Below are 6,827 nucleotides of genomic sequence, written 5' to 3' on the forward strand. Positions count from 1 at the left end.
TATATCATCAGAATTATATACGTGTTGCTTATAATTATCAGGTATCAATTAATGAAAGACCTTGCAAATTTACTTTACATGCGTTAAGATATATCATAAAAACTGTAAATTTCTATTTTGAAAACTTGCCGTAAAAGCCTAGCATTTTTGATGAGATTTGACGACCAAAATATATTGTACCTTGCACTTTCGCTGTTAACGTTCGTTTTTCTATCCTGAAAATAAGGCCTTTATACTTATAATATGTTCCATTACATTTCTGTTTTATATTACTTGAAAATTCCTCGCATTACTAAAATTTCAATCGTGTATAACACGTATACACTTTTAATTTTTTTTTTTTTTTAATTATATCTTTGAACATATAACATGTGTTAAAATATAATCTGTCTTTATATTATACTTTATATTCTACTGTTTCAATTACATCATATAATTTTTAAGCATATATAGATTTAATTTCATTTGTATGAGAAAAACTTGTTTTTTTATTTATGATAAAGCTCTTCATGAAATTACGAGTTTTCAATTGGCTATACCTATATATGTAGTTAAACTACAATCTTTTTAATGAGCTAGGTTCTTTATTAATGTAGCTAAAACTGTTGCAAAATCTATTCTGAATAGATGAATAGCCCTTTATAATTATATGTAAATTTACACTGTGTTGGATGATTTTTTAAAAAGAGGTTATCTTTATTATTTCACTATATATATGTTAGGCTCAAAGACCGAAAACGCTCATTGAGCGAAAATATAGTCCACAACGCGTTGTGGCTCCTTCAAATTGTCCACAACGCGAAATTCGTGTTGTGGCATGGCAAAAAGTGCACAAAACGCGTTGTGGTAATTTGAAAAGGGCCACAACGCGAAATTCGCTTTGTGGCTGCTACAATGTTCGGCCACAACGCATTGTGGTAATTAAGAAATGCCACAATGCGTTCTGGATTCTTTTATATTTGCCATTACGCGTTTTGGTAATTTAGAAATGATAAGAAATAAATAACTGTAGTATTTTTTTAGCAAATAACAAATAATTTTATTTACAAATAATTTAAACTATAAATACCCGAAATTAACTTTAAACATAAACATTTGTACTTTAATATTTTGTACTTTGATCTATATTTTTTCTTTGTTTTATTTTTACTTACTTAATTTATATAAAAATAATAAATATCGTACCGTGCTATTCTTCATCAATTCACTTAATTTCCCAAAAAATATTGCCTCTTTATTATCCATTATGAGTTATTAATATTATTGTTAAAATCCTGCACAGCTTTTTAAATTATATAAATGTCACAATATAAATATTACACAAAGACTACAAAAATTTTAAGTTAAATCTACTTTATCAATCACCGATGTGGAAATTTTACTACTGTAACTATTCATTGAATAAAGAAAATTTCAAAGATATTATAATCGTAGAGGCTAATAACATACTTATAATAGAAAATTGATTAATTAAGTATCAAATAATAAGACAGGTAATTAGTATACACCTTCTTTGCAAGCAACAAAATGTGTTATGATTTTTCTAAATTACCAAAACGTGTAAAGGCAAATATAAAAGAATCCAGAACGCATTGTGGCATTTCTTAATTACCGCAATGCGTTGTGGCCGAATATTGTAGCAGCCACAAAGCGAATTTCGCGTTGTGGCCCTTTTCAAATTACCACAACGCGTTTTGAGCACTTTTTGCCATGCCACAACACGAATTTCGCGTTGTGGACAATTTGAAGTAGCCACAACGCGTTGTGGACTATATTTTCGCTCAATGAGCGTTTTCGGTCTTTGAGCCTAACATATACATTTAAGAAAAACAATTATTATTCTTCAGTGGAACTAAATTATCTTTTTGTTTCAATCATGAAAAATAAAAAAATGGCAGCAAATTCTTAGAGAAAAATTTATTTTTAAATGCCAATTGAGAACATGGATCTTTTCAAAAATCATCACCACTTTCTCAAGAATTACCTATTTATTATATGTGGTGAATGAAATGATAAATTTGAAAACTATAGGACATGGTGTGGAGAATAATATTTAGATATATGACATGTGTTTTGCTGTGGAAATGAATAGAAAAACAAAGATTGCAATCTCCAATTCGATTTTCAATTTCACATTGCTAAAAAGCCATGTTCAAATTTTTAATTGTATAGATTTTCCGCGTTAAGTTGCATAAAGTTCTTCTTCTTTAATTTATGGCTTTTTGCGTTGATTGCATAAACTATGTGTCTCAGTTGCAATTAAAAAACAAGTTTAAAATGTTGAAAAGAACACATCGCACACTTGGAAAATATAAGTAATATTCACCCCCACACAGCAATAAAAGTTTCTTAAAAGTTATGAAATTGACTTGACTGACACATTTATAATCCTTGGTTGCGATGCTTGTGAAACTTGAAATAATTCTTTAAATGTTGACAGTTTTTCAATATGTTTGACGCAAAAGTTGAATGAACATTCCATAAAAGTTAAAAATTTCTTACATTCATTTTAAATTTCTTAAACTTTTTCAATATTTGCGTGAAATATTGAAAAACAGTATAAACATTTAAAATATTACTTCAAGTTTCATGAGCTTCGCAAGTTAAGATTCTAAAGCATTCACCCAGGCGGAAAAGTCGGACGAATGTCGGAGTTTACAACCGGCTGGGATCCGCGCCCGTACAGACCGCAAGTACCGACGGTCTGTACCGATTCGGATCTGAAAAAGCAACCGGCGCGGTACAGATTATGCTCCGACTGTCGGATCCGTCTTCCCACTATTGTCAGTACTGGCTCGGTACTGGATTTCTTCCGCTGGCGGATCTTATTCTTCTGCGGCGTCGGAAGAATGACGGATATGTTAAGTCTGTACTGGCTCGGTACTGGGGCGGATCCGACTGCGGATCTCGTCATTTATTGTCACATTATAAATTAAATAATTATTACAAGTAATTGCATTATTTTAGAAAATAATTATTAATAAATGAATCTAATCAATATATTAAGTACCTAATTATTTATTGAGACTTTTTTAAAAATTAAATAATTAGAAAAATTCGTTATTAATTAATATTATATATTATTAATTAATAATATCTCAATAATAATTGAATAATTGTTTCTCAATATAATAATATTGAAGGTAATGATATTAATAATTTTAATTAATATCTCAATAATAATAAATTTATTACTATTGAGATATTATTAATTAATATTAATATTGATAATTTATTATTAATTCTCAATAATATTAATGTTAATTAATAATATCTTAATAATACTAAATTTATTATTATTGAGATGTTAATTAAAATTATTAATATTATTACGTTCAATATTATTATATTGAAAAACAATTATTCAATATAATATGTATTATATAATAATAAAAATATAACAAGTTTCTTTTTTAACGAAATATTGAAATAGTCCTAAATATACATTCAATAAAGTATTGAAAATATAGCGGTATCATTGACGCGTAGTAATTCTGCAAGTTTTATTTGAGCTAGTGACACTTGAGAGTATTTAAGATTTGAGAGTCCCATGCGAGCGTAGCATAGTGGTTAGCGTGCGAGATTTCGGTGCGTAAATATTCGGTTAGGCGTAGGTTCGTACCCCCAAGCGTTAGGATTTTTCAAATGTCTATGTAATAAAAAATTGCGTTTAAGTGTATAAAAAAATAAAAAAAATGTGTAAAGTGAACTGTCAATGAATTGTCATTAGTATTTATCTTTTGCAATTAATTATTATTTTTTTTATTGATATTTGTTGAAATTATCATTTGGATCCGACCCGGTTGCCAGTCGGTAGAATGCCAGCGCTCAGCTGGCTATTAAATGAAAAATCCGCGGTCGGTAGAGTGCCAGGTCCCAGCCGGTTGAATTATGCACGGAACGGCTTCTCCCGGCCGGTCAGCGGGCGGTAGAATGCCAGTTCCGAGCCGGTTGCCAGCGCGCTCCTGGCCTAGTCACTATTCGGTAGAATGCCCGTTCACATTCGGTTGGCAGGCGGTTCCGAGCCAGTACAGTTACACCGGCGTCAGTACGGGCTAGGATCCACGCCGGTTGGAAATTTCCGCCTGGGCAAGTTAATGCCATCTTTTAGGAAACTTTCGGTGCTGGGTGTCAGTCAAATTCGCACATTTTTTTTCAGTATGAAGATAAATCTTCCAAGCGGTATTCTACTTGTTGGAACAGATAAACAATTTTACTTAGAAAAGAGCATTTTTAGTGTTTTGTAAATATTGGATAATATTTAGTTTTGAATTTAAAATTTTAAAGTTGCATATAATATATAATCACACGGAAAATCATGAATTAATTATTTTGTATCGCTTACCTATACACTTTAATTCTTAAAAACTGCATTAACACATTAAAATCATATTTTCTTTTAAGAAAAGCAACATAAATAGTTGGATATGCAATATCTCTATAACTACACTGTAAAAAATTTAGGGAGTTAACGGACTCGGGAGTTGGGAGTGAAATTTTTCGAGTTAAAAATCAACTCCAAAAGAGAGTTAATTTACTAACTCCTTTCATCAACACCCGCGCGAGTTATTTATTCCTTGGGGATTTAGCACAGGGGTGTAAAGTTTTAACTCTTTTCATCCAACTCCCTTGCCATTAACTCCCCAATGGGTGCGATTTTTATAGAATCCCCTGGGGAGTTAAAATTTAACTCTTTTTTTTTACAGTGTGTAACACATTTAACATATTTCTCCACACCATTTTCTGTAATATAGTACAATTTATTGTTAATATCTTTACAATAATATTTAATTATTTTTCAATTTGCAAATTTCTTTATTCATAGGTACACAGAGAGAAGTAGGATATATAAGAATTGAATCAACTGCCATCATAACATAAGAATAGATACATACTAGTTTCTATTGCATAAAAAAATGATATGTTGGTAGTTAGTTTTATTATAACACTTTTAAAATCAATCAAATGTATTTCCAGTAAGTACTGAAAATTGAAGGCTCCATCCCACATATAGCGTCGAAAATTTTCTAATAGTTGAAATTACCTTGACTGCAATGTTTGTAATCTTTAGTTACGAGGCTCTTTAAAGTTGAAGTAATTCTTTAAATTTCAAATGCACAGTAAAAAGAAAGTCTTATTTTAAGGCAGGAAGGCAGCCTTAAATTAAGAAGCAACATTTTTAAGGCTGTCAATGCTGAATTTAAGCAGTGGATTTTGTATGATTTAACATTAGAGCAGACAGTGCTGAATTTAAGACTGATCTTAAATTAAGATTTATTTTTTACTGTGTGTTTTTCAATTATTGACGCGAAAGTTGACTGATCATTGCATGAAAGTTTAAAATTTCTTCAACTCTCTCATGCAATGTTCAGTCAACTTTTACGTGAAACATTGAATAACATCGGGCATTTAAAAAAAAACTTCAAGTTTCATGAGCTTTGCATTAAAGATTTCGAAAGTTGCATGCAGTCAAGCTAATTTCAACTTTCGGGAAATTTTCGGTGCTGTGTGGGATGTAATAAGGGGACGAATGCGCGCGGTCACAAACGATAAGCACACTGACCCGCTCTCTACTGTTATAGGGGACGTCCATTAATTACGTGAGTTGATTTTTTTAAAAAACTGGACCCCCCTCCCCCTTGGTGAGATTTTGTGAGATTTAGCTATACCCCCCTCGCCTTTACATGAGATTTTTTTCTTTTTTCTTTCAAATACATAAGGGAAAAATGGAGGTGTATGAAAATTAGAATTTCTTTATTTATTCAATATTACAATTGTCATGGCTACAAAACGCGTTTAGAAATATTACATGATGAAGGACAGTTTATAGTAACCAAAACAAAACGTTAACAAAACTAACCATCACAAATGAATCCACAGTATAGCCATCTCTCTCTCTCTCCGTGTAAGAGCTACTTTTTTCATTTGTACCTTTAATTATACAGAAATGATGCTATAGTTATTGCAATAAAATAATCTAAACATTCTAAATTCAGATTAACAGAGCGATACCATCAAAATATAGTTTTTTATTTAATTAAAAGTTATTTACTTACAATAAGAGAAATGGATTTTTATGGTAAAAAGTAGATTTTACCCGGTACCATCAAAGATATTTGTTACACCGAACAACCTGATTGTATCTCCTACACAGAAAACCTATTTTCAAGAATTATTACGAAATTTATTCAAGAATTCAGGATATGGGAAAAATGTTAAACTTTTTTCAGAAAAGTTCAATATTCATTAAAGAATTTTCGGGTGATATTCTAATGGCTTGGAAATAATTGTTCTTGACGCTGCGACTGGATATTTCAGTCACTGCGCGCTGAAGAATTCCAGAACTATTTAAGAAGGAAGACGTAGCGTAACCTATAGATATACAGCGTCTGTTGGCTTTAAATATAATCCAAAGCTATAATATCGTTACGCGTCCTGCAGACGAGTGGCATAAGGTGGAGAGATCTTTCTCAGTCTCGAGGTCTCAAGTTTGACTACTCACGCAGGGAAATTTTTTTCCTTAATTTCACATTTTTCTATTCTTAAACCACCCGTGTAGAAATTTTGACAGGACCCTGGTCGGGTCCAGATCGGGCTTCCCCAAACCGTCTATCAAGATAGCGCTGTCTGTACACTGTAAAAAATTTAGGGAGTTAACGGACTCGGAAGTTGGGAGTGGAATTTTTCGAGTTAAAAATCAACTCCAAAAGAGAGTTAATTTCTAACTCCCTTCATTCAACACCCGCGCGAGTTATTTTTTCCTTGGGGAGTTGGCATTTGGGTGTGAAATTTTAACTCTCTTTATTTAACTCCCCAATGGGTGCGAC

The sequence above is a fragment of the Leptopilina heterotoma genome, unplaced genomic scaffold (assembly GCF_015476425.1).
Source record: "Leptopilina heterotoma isolate Lh14 unplaced genomic scaffold, ASM1547642v1 Lhet_381, whole genome shotgun sequence".
NCBI lineage: Eukaryota > Metazoa > Arthropoda > Insecta > Hymenoptera > Figitidae > Leptopilina > Leptopilina heterotoma.